We start from the raw sequence: 18,461 nt of genomic DNA, 5'->3' as shown, positions 1-18,461 counted from the left end.
CAAAATAAAAATCACACCGTCATGTAATTCAAGAAACTGGTCTTAAAAACAGTTAATCTAATGTGTCCACATGGAGCCCGTGTTAAGGTCCGTACTGGGCTTCAGAACATCAAGTGAACAACGTCAGATGGGACCTGAGTGCGTTGTCTCCTGATAGAAAGTGCTGAGGATCAGAAGGACTCAGGGACAACACGATATCTGTCCAGCAGAGGGCGGCATTATTCCAAACGGCTCCATCCTAGAAACATGATGTGGAACAGCTGACCTGTAGATCTGCTCAAGAACAATCGTCACAGTCTGATCACAGTCAGTCCCACGTCTGCCATGTTCTCAGCTTCCTTTAGTACAGGTAGCTTTAATGATCATTTCAAGTGTGGTTGTTTCATGGAAACAGAGAGCAGACTGCAACATCCGTGACAGCCACCTCTAACACTCTGATGGACGTGTGGACAGCAATGCTGCCTGGAACAGTACCGATGTTTCAGGGCTGATGACGTTTTTGGGTGGGACATCTACATCCTGACATATCAAGGTTACTTTACTTTTACGTAAATTTGCTTTACAGAAAAATAATAGCATTTGTCATCCCTTCACAAACACACACATCGATTTAAACCTGACAGACACATATTTGGAAATTAGACGCGATTAATCAAATCAGGAAAACAGTTATTAGTTATTAAGTTTAGTGACGGCAGCAGGGACAAAGCTGCTTTTATAAGACTTTGTCCTGCATCATTCTCATGATAAAACAGACTCAATGGCCCCAAGATATTTATATGACTGCACTTGCTCAGGTTTGTCCGGATTTCAAACTATTCTAAAAGTCTTTTGATTCAAATCTGGGGCTGTGTTATTGAAAGCAGCAGAGAAATCGATGAACTGAAGTCCTTTACTCTCTACATGTTTGACAATCAGGTGAAGTAGAATCAAAAGCGCGTCCTCCACTCCTCTATTGGGCTTATGTGCAATCTGCATTGAATCAAGCTGAAGTTCAGTGTCTTCCATAATCACATTTCTGATGATTTGTTCAAAGACTGAGGTGAGGGCAGCAGGCCTGAAGTCGTTTAGAACTTTTGGACGACTAGATTTAGGACCAGGAACCACAACAGCTTCTTTCCCAAGAGAGGGCATGAACGATTTATTCAGAATAACCTAAAATATAGGACTGAGTTCTTGAGCACAAGTGTAGGAGCCATATGAGTTGTTCCTTTTTGTTTTGGATTAAGAGGGTTGGTTTAAATGCACACCTTGTATTGGTGCACGGGTGTGAGGCGTGACTCGTGGGCGTGTTAGGTGATAAATGTGGTTGCACTCACCTGATGAGCAGAAAGGTCGGGTGAGCATGAGGGGAAACCTGTTGACCCCAGCTTGAGTTATTGTGATGCATTTTTGGCTGTAACTTGATGTATGTTTTATGCACTAATTGATGCCACAGGCCGATGTTGTAGTTTGGTGTAGTAATTGGTGTAATTCGTTGTGAGTTGCAGTCATTGTGTTTGTGCAGTCTGTGCATTTGTTTAATAGTTCGATGAGCCGTTTGGAATAATGCCGCCCTCTGCTGGACAGATATCGTGTTGTCCCTGAGTCCTTCTGATCCTCAGCACTTTCTATCAGGAGACAACGCACCCAGGTCCCATCTGACGTTGTTCACTTGATGTTCTGAAGCCCAGTACGGACCTTAACACGGGCTCCATGTGGACACATTAGATTAACTGTTTTTTAAGACCAGTTTCTTAAATTACATGACGGTGTGGTTTTTATTTTGTGCTTTTAGTGCAGAGAGAGTCTCTGTGGAGGTTGGATGTTCTCCCCGTGTTTGTGTGGGTCCTCTCAGGGGACTCTGGCTTCCTCCCACAGTTCACAGACATTCAGGTAGTGGGGTTAGGTTAACTGGTGAATAAGTGTGAGCGTGAACGGTGGTCTGTCTCCTCACCCTGTGTTAGCTGGGATCCACTCCAGCTCGTACATGCCCGTCAGGCACCGTCCTCATACCTGTTCTGGTAAATCCAGTCCTGGAAGACACAGCTCACCTGGAATCTGTGTTCATGTTATAAAATGTTACATTTCATTAGAAGTTGGTTGTATTCCAGTTTTATGTTGCAGTTTTCACTTTTGAAAGGGAAGGTTAGTCCAGCTCAGTCAGATGCTGAATGCTCTCTTTCAGTACGTTGTTGTATTAAACGATGACTCAGCAGACGACACATTGTAGCCATGTTAAAAATCATGCAACAGACCCTTGGTCACGATGTCATTGTGGGGATGTCTAAAGGCTGGCTTCCTTCTAATAAGCGTAACAAGTGTTTATGGCGCTCCTTGTGATGCTGGGTCAAAGTTCAGCCTCTGAAGACCTCGACGTGTTTGAAGTTATCCACAGGCTGCGAGGTCCACTTCAAAGGTGTTCTATGTTAGATGTTGGTCAGGTTAATCAAAATGGAAACTGTTGAGTTTACACATTAACCAACATGGTCCAGCACTAAACATCGTAAAGCCTTTAGTTTATGGAGAGAGGATGCTGCCATCAAATTCAAAATGGGCTAATATTTTTCTTTAAATGTTTCATTTTCTCACTTTGTTTAAAATACTGGTTTATAGGATTTGCAAATGATTGCATTCTGTTCTTAATCATATTTAACACAGCGGATCAAACGTGGGGAAGTGGGTGTTATATTCAGATTGTGGGATACATTTAGGAAATGTAAAACTTTTGATGTTAATGTTGTTTATTTGCAGGCAGTGGCGGTCCTAGCCTGTTTGGCACCCTGGGCGAACAATCCCTCTGGCGCCCCCCCCCCCCCCCCCCCCCCCCCCACACACACACACAGACACAAATCCTTACACACATTAACATAAAGCTGCTGCACACACACACACACACACACACACACAGAGAGAGAGAGAGTATGCATTGTATGCAGACGGCTACCAAACAGCCATCATAATTCGTCATACAATGAGAACAGGACAAATCAACAATTGACAAGGACTAATTAATATTTAAATCTGTAACATAATGTATTGTTTGGAGTTTAGTCTGTTACTGTTTGTTTTTTTACCATTTCTTCTTGGAGCAACTGTAACCCACATAATTTCTGACTCACTCTGATTCTGATAGTTTCAGGATGACCTGCCATTTTCCAATCACACATCTGCTTACCTGCATCTTTTGCTCGTTTCTCCTCCTCTTCTTTTCTATTTTTTCTAAGTTGAGCACCATGATGGCTTTGAACTTTTCTTGTCCATCTTCCATTGGTTTTAATTTTGCACTCCAGTATGAACACAAATCCCCCAACACAAGGATCACCACAACATGATCTAATAGACCGACACCTTAGTTCACAGATTCACTTCATCTAGGGTGCATTTCTGAGATTTCACACAACCCAGGATTCAAATCATGAATACATAATGGACTTGGATTTACAACATTATAAATGAAATGTGCTCTTTTTGGAAGCAGCAGGGGCCCCCTCCCCTCAAACTGTAAATTTAAATTGTTATTGATCCTTTACCCCTGGTCCTAAAGTGTATATTTATTTTCTTACTCTTCTTATTGTTTGTTTACTTGCACTGCTGTAACTGGAGCCTCGTCATCTCATATCTCTGTATACTGGACTGTCTGTAGCGGAGATGACAATAAAGTTTACTTTGACTTTGGCAGCGAGCAGGCGCACCGAGGGCTCTCGTGCTCTCGCGCTCACTTTCGTGTATAGAATTTCGAAAAAACATTGGTGCAAATTATAAGTCTGTATCATGATGCCTGGTGTTTTTGTGTTTGTTGGTTTGTTTTTATTTTTCTTTATTTTGTGAGTTGGTTATTAGTTGCTGCTCCAGCCGGTCAGACTCATCTGGCTAACCTAACAGCAGTCCTGGCCAGGCTAGAAAAATATGGATTGAGAGCAAACAAAAACAAATGTGAGTTCTTCAAGGATGCCATTGAGTATTGTGGACACAAGATCGACAGACATGGGCTCCACAAAACCGAGGACAAAGTTGAAGCAGTCCTGAAGGCACCAGACACTAAAAATGTGAGTCAGCTACGTTCATTCTTGGGCTTAATTAATTATTACCACAAGTTTCTTCCAAACCTTTCAACAGTCCTGCACCCGCTGAACTCTCTGCTGCAACAAAATGTCAAATGGAAATGGACAAAAAACTATGAAGAGGCATTTAATTTAGTTAAGTTAAACAGCTCATTACATCAGAGGAGGTTCTGACACACTTTGACCCCAATCTACCACTTCGCCTCGCCTGTGATGCCTCACCATATGGCATTGGTGCCGTGCTATCTCACAAAATGCCTGATCGATCCGAACGACTACTTGCCTTTGCCTCAAGGTCCCTAAATGCAGCCGAGCACAACTATACGCAGATAGACAGAGAAACACTCAGTCTAGTGTGGGGAGTGAAGAAGTTTAATCAGTATTTATATGGACGACACTTCACCCTGATCACAGACCACCGACCGCTGGTGTCCATCTTTAACCCTCAGAAAGGTATTCCAACCATGGCTGCGGCACGCTTGCTTGGGCTTTGTTCCTGGGTGCACACACCTACACCATTGAGTTCAAAGGGACAAAGCTACATGGAAATGCAGATGGACTTTCACATCTTCCACACATGCAACCCACCGAAGAAATGACTGCTCCAGCTACTGTGTTTCATGTTACACAAATGGAACCCCTACCTGTCACAAGTGCTCAGGTGAAAAGAGAAACGAGCCAAAACACAATCTTGTCAAACGATCTTACTGTGAATGGTTGGCCGTCCTGTAGTGACACTCAGTTCTCTGCGTACTCCACCCGCAAAGACCAACTATCCGTTTGCCAAGGATGTGTCATGTGGGGAACTCGTGTCATCCTGCCACCCAAACTACGTACAAAGGTACTGGACTCACTGCACGATGGACATTTGGGTGTTAAGATGAAAGGTCTTGCTAGAAGCTATGTTTGGTGGCCAGGCACTGATTGTGAAATGGAGAATATGGCTAAATCCTGCATTGTTTGCCAGCAGACGCTGCGCCAGCCTCAAACAGCACCTGTACACGCGTGGGAGTGGCCATCCGCTCCATGGCAACGCATTCATATAGACTATGCTGGCCCATTTATGGACCAAATGTTCCAGGTTGTGGTTGATGCCCACTCAAAGTGGCCAGAAATCTTCCCCGTAAAGCAAGCAACAGCTGCCAGCACGATCAATAGTCTTTGGTCACCGTTTGCACGCACAGGTCCGCCACAACAGCTCGTAAGTGACAATGGTCATCAGTTTACTGGAGAGGAGTTCCAGTGTTTCCTTAGGAGTAACGGCATACGACATATCACTTCAGCTCACCATCATCCTGCAACAAAGCTGAACCAGCCAGTCGCACAGAGGGGAAACCGCTACAACAGAAAATTGACAATTTTTTTACTGTCTTACCACTCATGCAACAACTGGACACACACCTGCAATGCTCTTCATGGGATGAGATCTGAGATCACATCTAGATTTGCTGAAACCAGACATTCGCAAGGATGTCCAAGATAAACAGTCTTCCATGGTGGAAGCAACAAGAAACAAAACCAGGTTCTTCAATGTTGGACAAAGAGTTCTCGCCAGAGACTACAGAGACCCAAGTCAGAAATGGCATTCTGGCACGATTCGTTCACGGACCGGACCGCTGATATACACCATAAATGTTGGAGCCAACTTAGTCTGGCGTAGACATGTTGATCAGATTCTAGATGCAGAATGTCACGTGGTTCCAGAGCAACCTGAGAGGACACATCTACACCTCAAGATTCAGAAGAGTTTGCCCTCGCTTCACCACCTGAGGTTCAGGGTTTACGTGAAACCACCAATGTTCAAACACCTGAACTTTCCACACAGAGCACTATGGACTCTGACCAAACAGGCAGACGTTACCCTGAGAGAAATCGCAGAGCACCTCAGAGACTGAACTTATAGGTTTCCAGTTCATTTTGTAAGGAAAGCAGTTAAAATGTTTAAGAGGAAACAACCTACCTCTATGTTGTAAATCACTGAGTAGGTGTCATATTTCAGTTTAAGTACAATCTTATGCTTATGCATAAGCTTATGCTAGACGAGTCCAGAAGTACAGAAACCTTGTGTACAGCGTTGGAGATGAAGTTCTTCTCTTGAACATGAAACGTGGAAGGAAGGGAGGAAGACTTGATCCAGATTTTTCAGGACCCTACACCATTCAAGACATCGCTGGCAAATGTGTGAGATTAAAAAAAACACGGAAGGAGCAACTTTAAGAAATCACTACAGCATTGACCATATCAAGCCATACAGAAGAAGCCACCATGTAAATATCAGTGACAAGTAAAAATACCCAACTCGCAGTCAGACGGTGAACAGCAGCACAGACCTGAAGATGCCTCCCTGCCATCCTACTGCTAACCCTCAGTGCCAGCAAAGTCCAGAGGATTCATTATGCACCCAAAACGGCTGACACAAGGAGTTTAATTGTGTTCCAGGACCAGAAACGCGTGAACAAGAACTTCCCTCCCGGAAACAAAGCTTAGAAAATGAAGGTGACATAGTGAACAACTCTTTTTGACCAGTTGGTCATTTGTTGCCAGTTTGGCGTTGCAACTTAATTGACTGTTGCATGACTTTGTTTGCATTTTGAAGTCTTCAACTCATATTGGATATAAAGAAACATGCAACGTGCACTGAGCTTGTGGAAGTCTGGAAATGGATCTGCCTGTCAGTAATTTTCTCTTTTGCCCACCCGCTATACCTTTCCTATTTCTCTGCGTGTAAATGCATGCCTATTGTATTGACTTTTTTCCTGTTGTGGCCCGTTGGCCTTTACCAAGCTTATCCACTACAAATCTCATGCATGCCTGAGCTAACTTATCATATTTTTCTTTTAGTAAAGAGGCTATGGCGTGCAAAGGATACTGGGCGCTTGGAGGCAGCTGTTGGACCATACAAGTTATTTTTCGAACACTGCAGGGGTCACGGTGGTTTCTGATGAGGTAAGAGAACTTATCATTATTGAGTCTGATTTCGAGGTTCTGCTCCTTCTGAAGCATTTGCAGTGCAGAGACCATTAATAGTTTAAAATGTGCGGGTAGGTGGGGGGGGGGGGGTTTATATAGCAAAACTCTGATAAGGTTTCACCCATTCACTTCAACAGGAAAAAATGTTATCAACCACAACACAGATGTTGTGACATCTGTGACATCATAATACCCAGTTCCAGTATATGCAGAAAGAACCTTTATCAGCAATTCTATTCCTTTAGATGTTTTTGTGTACAGCACTCAAGCAGTTACTTCAAAAATTGTTGCTGTTGTTGTATAAACTCAGATTTTTCAAAACAGGTCATTGATGCATATCTGCACCGTGTTATTGACAGACGAAAGGTAAGTAAGAAATGTCATTTACCTACTAATTTTGAAATAAAAAAAAAAACCTATTTACTGTTCTATAACATTTTTCTATACTTGTGCAGAATGCTGCACACCTGCTCTGTTCAGTAGTTGCAAGCTCGTTGTTTTCTGGGCAGTTCAGATGCCTCAACTGGTATGTTGAAAGCTCAGAAGTGGTCCAAACAGTTGACTCCTTTCTGTTGCTGAGGAAAGAGTTCGGTTCCTTTAAAGAAGACTATATTTGAAAACACCCTGAGACGCATGGTACCTAAGTAAATCCAAATTACTCTGCACTTCCAATCCCACAGATGAAGTTCCCAGTTGAAGACGTGGCTGTGCCCTGTGAACTTTGGTACACACTGGATTCTTGTGGTATGTGTTCATTTTGTTATTAATTTGCATAATTTGTTGTGAAGCAGTTTCTTGCACAAAGTGTTATTTTTAAATAAGTTTTCAGTGGCACAAACTATTGTAATTTTTAATTTAACTTTTTCTTTAGATTGTCAACATTTCTGCACAGAAAATACTGCTCATAGACCCCATGGGAATGAAGGTGTTTATGACAGGAAAATTCTGCGCAACTGGAGGTATGTATGATACTGAGGTGTTATTCTTAGATTAAAAAAAAAAAAATCTTGTTTCATTACAAACACTTTTGTTCAACTAGGAATTTTCTGAGGATGAGAGGGCATGAAGACACCATGGAGTAGCAGTTACAGACTATGCAACACAACAAGCAACAGGATTCCTGCAGTTGTGGAGTTTTACTGTTAAAGGTAACCCTTATTCAAATGATTCAGTTTCTTGTTAGCTAGAATTAAGACTTTAAGTGAATTTAAGTGAAGTGAAAGTTATTTCGGTCAACAACAACAAAGATGATCATTTTACATAGAAGTACTTAATCATACAGTAACTGAAAAAGGAATAGGCTGAAGCCTTGTGGCTTATAATTATCCTATCCTTTACCTAATTAAGACTTTACATTCTAATTATGATCAATCTCACAGTTTGCAGAACACTACCTTGATTTTGGAGAGGTCAGTGAGGTGTCAACCACTACAGAGCCAGTTGTGCTGGAGCGAATGCAGATAGCTTGCACCCTACTTGAAAATCGAGGTAAGTCCAGTAAAGTCCTTATCACGTTAGTGTGTACTTCCAATTTAAATAGTGCTTTTCAAACAGCACAGTACAAATAGTGCTCTTCAAACACTTTCAGATAAGACCCTTCTCAAAGTCTAATTTAGACTAATTTTCCAGGAAGTATATTTGGAAAAAATGTACTATTATTTTTTAATTATTCAATAAATAATGTTTGATTAAAACCTAACTATGATTGTGTTTCAGGGAACGCTGAGGACTACTGCATTGTTTGCTCCATGTTAGATGCTAACGCTGACCGCAGCATGATTGAAATGGTAAAACAAAACAAAACAAAAGAAACACATAAGTCTTAGTATCATTACTTGCCAATCATAATTAAAATGTTGAGTAATAGTATTCACCAAACAGAATATGAGCCATTTATTTTTCCTTTCCAGGTGCAGTATGAATCTTGCCAAAGATGGGCACATTTTGCATGTGAAAAATATAAAGAGAGCAACCAAGAATATAAATGCCAAAAATGTAGCCAGAGTCAGACAGAGACTGTGCAGAGACTGTAGAAGGACAGAGCAGCAGCAGAGCAGTCCAGATACACTGATGATCCTCTGTCAGATCCAGAGGGACACACAGGGATGATGCTGGACTCTACATTGTGTCTGACAGTGGAGCTGTTCTCAGAGCAGTTCACTCTGCAGCACTGACAGTCATCTGCACTTCTTCTCATTCCTCTGTCAGTCACTGCTGGATGAAGCTCTCCTCTCCACCTCCCAGTAACATGGCCCAGTCAGAGCGTCTCTACACACAAGCTGCTGCTGCTTCAACCTCTCTGGATCATCAGGACACAGCTCCTCCTCTCTCAGCACACACACCGCCCTGTTTACCATCATCACCTCCACCTGCAGAGAGAAGAAGGAAGAGCAGAGGAGATAAACGAGTGTTTCCAGAGACTCTTCATCAGCTGTCAGTCAGTGATGCAGCACATCCAGTATAAAGAGCAGCAGGGACTTCAGTGCTGGGACTGTACTAGGACTCATTGTTGCTTCACTTTTTCTAATCTTTGGATTTTTATTGAAGTTGATGAAAATGTTTTTCCCTCCTAGTTTGAGTTTGGACTTTCATTCATTAGAAGAACCTTGGTGTGTCCACTCTGAGCTCTGTAGGAACCCCAACAACAAGCCCAACAATCCAGATGGACGGTTCCAGCTGTTAACTGGAGGAATTCCATCCAAACATCTGCTCTCACTAAATTCTTCCTCACCTACAGACTGTGTTCTTCACTGCTTTAAACTTGGAAATGAATGCAGTCATTGGTCTGCGTGCTGCTTTGTTCAGAGAGCTGATTGGCTGTTGACAGTGTTTGATCAGAGCGTGTCAGCCGTTACCATGGTGACCATAAAGGTCAGAAACAGGAAGTGTTTGTGTCCAATCCTGAAGCCTGTCACCATTCTCCTCTCACAGCTTCACTGAGAAGCTGCAGCTTTACAGGAAACACTGGATCTTTGTTTCATACTGACTGTGTTTAGTACAATACTGCTGACAGCACCACCCACTCACTCCATCACTCTACTTACAGCAGAGTCTCCAGTCTGTAGTCTGGACTCTGCTGAAGATCAGACAGCTGCTTCACATCTGGATCCTGCAGGTTGTTTCTCCACAGGTTCAGCTCTCTCAGATGGGAGGGGTTGGACTTCAGTGCTGCTGCCAGATAATCACAGCTGATCTTTGACAAACCACAGTCGACCAATCTGTATAAAGAATGAAAGATGTAAGTTTATTAGACAAAGTGTGAGCTTGAAATCATTCAGTGTTTCATCATCTGTTCAGAGCTGAAGAAGGTTCAGAATGTAGAAGTTTAGAAAATGGAAACTCCAAACAGCTGAAGCCAACAGGAAGCAGCTTCAAACAGGAAACTGTGCAGAGTTTCAGACTATATGTCCTGATGCAGCCAGTTGGATTTTGGAGATTTGAAACTCTGTTCTGTGACTAAGTCCTTGAATCATTTCTTCCAGTTGGTCCAACAAGACAGACTAAGTGTTGGACATGTGTTGTGGCTCCATTAGGGGAGCTTCTAAATGTGATGTGATGGCCCCTCTGGGTCTGTCAGGTCACAGCACTGAAGAGAGCTCAAACTGGGCACACAGTTGTTCCAGTCTGGACCAAAGACTCTATACTGGGACTGAGGGACTGCTTTGACTGCACCCACTGGGACGTTTTAACGGCTCATGTTCTCACTTAGATCATCGATTTCTACTTACATTTCTTTCTGGGAAAAATGGGGATTACTTTGGAAACAGGAAGTATTTTCCCCAATAAGCAGCCCTGGATTAGTAAATCACTCCAACATGTTCTCAGGCAGAAGAAGCTGTCTTGTTATGAGGGAGAGAAGAAAAAGATTGAGGCACAGAAACTTGTTGAAAGAGAGATAAAGCAGCTAAAATCAGGTGTAAAAGTAAAGCAGAGGATGAGCTGAATAAAGGACACTCAAGGCTGGCTTGGAAAGGAATGAAGTCCATGGTGGGGATGCAGAACAAGGAGCAAAGATGAATGTGATGCTGAATCAGCAGAAGACTTGGACTCATTTGATTCCAGCTTTGATATCATTGATTTCAATGAAGAGCTTTGTGATTGTAGCAAAGGGCTGGTAGCTCTGAGAGTCCCACTGATGAGGTGTTTGTGTGGAAATCTCTTAGTGGGACCAAAGAGAGAAAAAGCCCTGGTCCTGATGCTGTGGGAGGGAAATGATTGAAGTGTGCTGTGAGGAACTGACTGGGAGATCTTCACACATTTTCCAGTCCTCCTTGGAACAACAGGAAGTTCCCAGCATATGGAAACAAAGGTTAAGTGTCCTATGGCACTCAGTGATGATGGTGCTGTGGCCCCACCACCTCCACCTCTTTGTAAAGGAACTAACTGTCATCTGAAGCTTCAAATGGAACTAAGACTTCCTCCACTAGGTGGCAGTGTCTGATGAGAAAGTGTTAGTGGAGCTGGCCTGGAGTCAGAAACAGGAAGATGCAGGATTTGGGCTGAAATGGGGAAAAGTGGTTCGCACTAGTGCCTTAAAGCAAGAAGGTTGTAGGTTGAAGCTTGTTGGCCTTTCTGTGGAGGTTGGATGTTCTCCCACAGTCCAATGAAATGCTGCTTAGGTTCATTGGTGCTTCTAAATTGGCTGTAGGTGTGGATGTGAGAGAGTGCTTCTCTGTCTCTCTCTGTTGGCCCTGTGATGGACTGCTCACCTGTGCAGGTGGACCACGCCTCTTGCCCTATGACAGCTAGGGCACAGGCTGCAGCCCTGTGAGCCTAAGCTGAATAAACAGTTAGCAAAAATGATCCATAGATGGCCTGAAATCCCCCAGTTAGCAGTTTGGTAGATAGCTATGACATGCTAATCCCATCCAGCAGCTGTATTCTACCTGTAAGCTGATCCCTGCTGAGCCAAAGCACTTTTTCATATACAAATTACAACCTTTAATAGAAACCTATTGGTCAGCATCTTATTAGCCTGCTGTTAGCTTCATTCCACAGAAAACTGAGAGAAACTAACAGAGTTGATAAAGAATAAAGAGAAATGTGCTGATTTAAAGCCTTTGAAGTGCTTCAGATGATCTCTGTCCACTTCTGTCCACTCATTCATTCATGTAAGCTTTCTAATGCAGCTTTGATCTTCACAGTCTGCTTCATGAAACTCATTCTAACCCTGAATGTCAGAGTGTTCCTCCTTCTCTTTCCCATCATTCATGCTGGCAGTGGAGGAGATTTGGATGTTGGACTGTGTTTTGGATGATGTGTGTATGTTTGTGTTGGACTGCTGTCTGTAAAGCAAACGCACATTTTGCTTTGGATTTCAGTGTCAGACAGACTTTAAGGTGGAATGAAGAGTTGGAGAGTTTCACAGTGAATTATCCAGTGGAGGATTTTTCTTCTTCTTTGAAGGTTTGAAATGTGAACATTGTTCTGCTGCAGTCAATGGACTAAACCAGAGAAGAAGAAAACAGACTTTACCATGAAGATCCTCAGTGTGGATCAGTATAATATCAGCCTGATGTCTGCAGTTTAGTGTCAGCACAACTTTCACATCATATTCATCTCAGCACAACTAAAACATGCTGACTGACCTCAGAGTTTCAAGTCCACATCCTGGACTCTCCAGGAAACCACACAGATGCTTCACTCCTGAATCCTGCAGGTTGTTGTTGTAGCTCAGGTCCAGCTGTCTCAGATGGGAGGGGTTGGACTTCAGTGCTGCTGCCAGATAATCACAGCTGATCTCTGACAAACCACAGCCCCACAATCTGTATAAAGAATGAAAGATGTAAGTTTATTAGACAAAGTGTGAGCTTGAAATCATTCAGTGTTTCATCATCTGTTCAGAGCTGAAGAAGGTTCAGAATGTAGAAGTTTAGAAAATGGAAACTCCAAACAGCTGACAGAGTTCATACGCCTTTGTCAGGGTCAAATTCAAGCAAGACCATGTGAAAATTAAAACACATCATCCTAGGTGAACTTAAACACCTTTGTTCCCCTTTTGTTAAGACATAGAAAAGTACACCACACAAAAATACTGCAAAAGGAAACGGTCGCCTTATATACATAGTGTATAAACTCAAAATGCACATTTCACTTCAAATTAAGATTAAGGCTTTGAACAGATCACATAGTTCAGTTCAACATATAAGACTTTAAGAATGCACAAGCATCTACTTAAAATCTATTTAATTTATCATCCATGATATTATTTTGTACAATTCCAATGTATTTTGTTCATCTCCCTTAAATAAACAGGCAGTCTTAAAGTATGAAATATTCATATACAAACACATATAAATGTGTGTACTGTCTCAGTGGCTGATAGTACCCCACAGGCCTCAGTGTGAGCTTGAAGACATTTATAATGTTTAAGTAGTTTAATGTGCAGGTGCTGACGATAAACACATTTTGAATGAAAGCCGGGGAACTTTGGTAGCACAGAAACAAGTGGCTATTCTTTGTGACTATATGGATCACTCACAATACCATTATTTCACACAAAGGCACCAAATTAATACTCAAAAAAGCTGCAGCAATACACACAAATATAAACAGTACTTGGTGACTGTTAAGTCTAATTGTTGAATGTTGCCATTGTGTTTCTTAAATTTGTACAGTCTTAGTTCAAGCAGTAGGATCAAAGCCATTCCTTTGATCCTGGCCACCTCTCCAACCACTCTGTGCTGGGGGAGGTTTTATTGTAGATACATCCTATCTGGAAGATCTGTTTCTTTTGATGTAAACTTCCTGGGTTTACGACCCTTTGGTCAGCAGGAGGTCTGACTGACACACACACACACACACACACACACACACACTCTTACAGAAGTTCACACATATACATAAAATGCTTTGTCTTAGAACAAAGGGGGCGTGGCTTTGTTCTGACGTGTTTTGTGTGAACTGTCTCCCAATAAAAGGTAGCAGGAGGAGGTCAGATCTGTGGTCATTTTCGTGGTGGACACAGACGAGGCCTCCCTTTCGCAAATAATTGATCGATCGACTGTCTTGTTTTCTTCATGATGAATAAGTCTCTAGAATTAGCGGGGTTTGTGGAAACACAGACCCAACAGTGACAACTTTGCTTTTAGCCTTTAACCCTTCTTGACTACTTTTGATGTGGCCTCTATATTTTACCTTTAAAAACAGTTTATCTTGCCAATCTGTTATTTTCTCATTTTGACCAACTGTATCAGCACAATTTATCTAAATTCAGACAAAATTTAAAATACAAGTAGAAAGTGATATTTTGACTGTAAAAACCACACACATGTTTAACGAATCATCTTCATAACTTGAAATGCAAATAGAGATTGTACATTTTTAAAAATACGCACACGTTTTGCAAACAACAAAGTTATATGGTACTATTTACCAAAAAATGCAGCCAAGGCTCAGACGTTTTTCATATAATCATTTCAAACTATTTACAGAACAATCAGGTGTCAAACAATAGTTTGTGTCACTCTAACACATATGAGAACAGCACAGGGATAAACCTGCAGGTCTGACAGCAGGTGTGTCACTCAGCGTTTACACTGCAATCTGCCTTTGTTGGCTTTAAGGCAGCAACTGTGACGATCACTAGTAGAACTGACACACAAAACAAAACAACAGCTACACACTAAATACACAAGACAACAAACTAACTTGAGACCAAACACGGTAAACGTCACAAATCTCTCACGTATCAAAACTCTCTCTCTCTTTCGCTCACTCGCTCTCTCTTGCCGGTCACTCCTAAAACTTCCCCCTTTTGCTAAACAACCAAATGTCATGTTTCCATATCATTTTTGATTGGTCGACATGGTACATTTTCCCACCTATAGGGCTTTGGAGCGTGATGTCACGGGAGATGGGCCATGCCCCCTTCCGCCATGACAGTAGGCCAGCCAAAGGATACCATTTCAGCTATGGATCGTACGTGTTGTGTTGTCGGTTGCAACGTTAGATCACACGATCGTGAAGGCAAGAAGCTGGATAACGGGCTCTCTTTTCATCGTTTTCCATCCTGGAGGCAACGTGAGGGATCCCATGTATCCGATATTACTAAACAAAGACGTCAGGCTTGGATTGCAGCGGTGAGACGAGCGGATATCGAGTTCTCTGCAATCCCCAGCTTTTTGTTGGTTTGCTCACGGCATTTTCTTTCCGGTGAGTTCTAAATTAATTCATATCACTCTTGAAAGGCTTTTAGTGTGATTTTCAACGTGCTGAGGTCATAGATAATGAGATAAAACATGCTAATGTGTGATGCTGCAGAACCACATCATGTCGACTGAGTAGCTTATGATTTGGCATTATTGCAGGCAAACCAGCATATGAAATGGATGTAACAAATCCAGACTGGGCACCAACACTGCACATGGGGCATGACGACATACCTGTATCAGACTCGGACCGGCACTCAAGGCGTACGCAACGGAAGCGAAAAAGAGCACCCATCGGAGGTAAACAACCCCCCCCCCCTCTAAAAACATACTAAATTGCTATCACTGTACACTAATCCGCACATAACTTCCAGATGAATCACACACCTGTCATTGGAATATTGGTGTACATTTACCTTATGTCTAATTTTATCTTACAGGCTTTCGTTATGCAGCTGCAGAGTCTGAAGGTGTGCCCCGTGCAGAAGTGATTGATGAAGATCTGACAGAAGACCAACAGCAAAATCACAATGTCATGGAGGCAGTGGACAGCAGTTGTGTTGGACAAGTGGAGGTTGAGGTACCAGCTGCAAATGTGGATATACTGAAGAAATGTAAACCTTTTAAAATGATGACAGATTACAAACTCTCAGCTGTGTCTGTAATCAAACCTCTGTAACTTTGCTTCACTTCAGCAGCATCAGCTCATGTTCACATGTTGATTCATGGTTTGCTTCAGTTTTTGATGGACTGCAGAATATTTTGAAGGTTATCTGCTATAAAAAGCCAGAACAGGAAAATCTGCTTCATGTGTTTCTGTTTGATCCTCAGTGACTTTGACACAAAGGCCTCTGCTGTGATGATCACACCTCTGATCAAGTCTCACAGTGTCAGCTTTGTTTTTATACATATGGATATGTGCTGATAAATGATCAGAGTTATAATATTTCCCACTGTCTGCTGTGTGCCGTGACCTTTGACCTGCTAAAGACAGTCAGCTGTGGATTATTCATTGTTGTGTCTGATACTTAGAACTGTGAGGAAGAACACTACACAGTTAATCAGGGTCCCCTCTCTCTGAATCAGGAAAGGTGGGCAGGCCGCGTGTGGGCCGCGGGCCATACGTTGAGTCTCACTGTTTGAAATGTGAACATTGTTCTGCTGCAGTCAATGGACTAAACCAGAGAAGAAGAAAACAGACTTTACCATGAAGATCCTCAGTGTGGATCAGTATAATATCAGCCTGATGTCTGCAGTTTAGTGTCAGCACAACTTTCACATCATATTCATCTCAGCACAACTAAAACATGCTGACTGACCTCAGAGTTTCAAGTCCACATCCTGGACTCTCCAGGAAACCACACAGATGCTTCACTCCTGGATCCTGCAGCTCGTTCCAGCTCAGGTCCAGCTCTCTCAGATGGGAGGGGTTGGACTTCAGTGCTGCTGCCAGATAATCACAGCTGATCTCTGACAAACCACAGTCCATCAATCTGTATAAAGAATGAAAGATGTAAGTTTATTAGACAAAGTGTGAGCTTGAAATCATTCAGTGTTTCATCATCTGTTCAGAGCTGAAGAAGGTTCAGAATGTAGAAGTTTAGAAAATGGAAACTCCAAACAGCTGACAGAGTTCATACGCCTTTGTCAGGGTCAAATTCAAGCAAGACCATGTGAAAATTAAAACACATCATCCTAGGTGAACTTAAACACCTTTGTTCCCCTTTTGTTAAGACATAGAAAAGTACACCACACAAAAATACTGCAAAAGGAAACGGTCGCCTTATATACATAGTGTATAAACTCAAAATGCACATTTCACTTCAAATTAAGATTAAGGCTTTGAACAGATCACATAGTTCAGTTCAACATATAAGACTTTAAGAATGCACAAGCATCTACTTAAAATCTATTTAATTTATCATCCATGATATTATTTTGTACAATTCCAATGTATTTTGTTCATCTCCCTTAAATAAACAGGCAGTCTTAAAGTATGAAATATTCATATACAAACACATATAAATGTGTGTACTGTCTCAGTGGCTGATAGTACCCCACAGGCCTCAGTGTGAGCTTGAAGACATTTATAATGTTTAAGTAGTTTAATGTGCAGGTGCTGACGATAAACACATTTTGAATGAAAGCCGGGGAACTTTGGTAGCACAGAAACAAGTGGCTATTCTTTGTGACTATATGGATCACTCACAATACCATTATTTCACACAAAGGCACCAAATTAATACTCAAAAAAGCTGCAGCAATACACACAAATATAAACAGTACTTGGTGACTGTTAAGTCTAATTGTTGAATGTTGCCATTGTGTTTCTTAAATTTGTACAGTCTTAGTTCAAGCAGTAGGATCAAAGCCATTCCTTTGATCCTGGCCACCTCTCCAACCACTCTGTGCTGGGGGAGGTTTTATTGTAGATACATCCTATCTGAAAGATCTGTTTCTTTTGATGTAAACTTCCTGGGTTTACGACCCTTTGGTCAGCAGGAGGTCTGACACACACACACACACACACACACACACACACACACACACACACACACACACACACACACACACACACACACACACTTACAGAAGTTCACACATATACATAAAATGCTTTGTCTTAGAACAAAGGGGGCGTGGCTTTGTTCTGACGTGTTTTGTGTGAACTGTCTCCCAATAAAAGGTAGCAGGAGGAGGTCAGATCTGTGGTCATTTTCGTGGTGGACACAGACGAGGCCTCCCTTTCGCAAATAATCGATCGATCGACTGTCTTGTTTTCTTCATGATGAATAAGTCTCTAGAATTAGCGGGGCTTGTGGAAACACAGACTCAACAGTGACAACTTTGCTTTTAGCCTTTAACCCTTCTTGACTACTTTTGATGTGGCCTCTATATTTTACCTTTAAAAACAGTTTATCTTGCCAATCTGTTATTTTCTCATTTTGACCAACTGTATCAGCACAATTTATCTAAATTCAGACAAAATTTAAAATACAAGTAGAAAGTGATATTTTGACTGTAAAAACCACACACATGTTTAACGAATCATCTTCATAACTTGAAATGCAAATAGAGATTGTACATTTTTAAAAATACGCACACGTTTTGCAAACAACAAAGTTATATGGTACTATTTACCAAAAAATGCAGCCAAGGCTCAGACGTTTTTCATATAATCATTTCAAACTATTTACAGAACAATCAGGTGTCAAACAATAGTTTGTGTCACTCTAACACATATGAGAACAGCACAGGGATAAACCTGCAGGTCTGACAGCAGGTGTGTCACTCAGCG

General features: G+C 41.9%; 1 protein-coding gene across 2 annotated transcripts in view; it reads right to left on the bottom strand.

Moving 5' to 3' along the window:
• Positions 1–18,461, bottom strand: part of LOC143416853 (ribonuclease inhibitor-like) — a 264,095-nt gene that overhangs the window by 93,049 nt on the left and 152,585 nt on the right. Inside the window, exons 1-3 of one of the 2 annotated variants that reach the window (XR_013097095.1) lie at positions 12,602–12,968; positions 10,058–10,231; positions 8,894–9,382 (exon numbers count right to left, since the gene is read on the bottom strand). The exons of the other annotated variant lie outside the window; for it this stretch is intronic. The gene's annotated coding sequence lies outside the window, so the exon portion shown is untranslated. Of the gene's footprint in view, positions 1–8,893; positions 9,383–10,057; positions 10,232–12,601; positions 12,969–18,461 lie in introns of those variants that run through there. 2 annotated transcript variants of the gene reach the window in all.

The sequence above is a fragment of the Maylandia zebra genome, linkage group LG3, assembly GCF_041146795.1.
Source record: "Maylandia zebra isolate NMK-2024a linkage group LG3, Mzebra_GT3a, whole genome shotgun sequence".
In the NCBI taxonomy this organism is placed as follows: domain Eukaryota; kingdom Metazoa; phylum Chordata; class Actinopteri; order Cichliformes; family Cichlidae; genus Maylandia; species Maylandia zebra.
The sequence above is the reverse complement of the archived record's forward strand: the minus strand, read 5'-3'. Positions and strand labels throughout refer to the sequence as shown.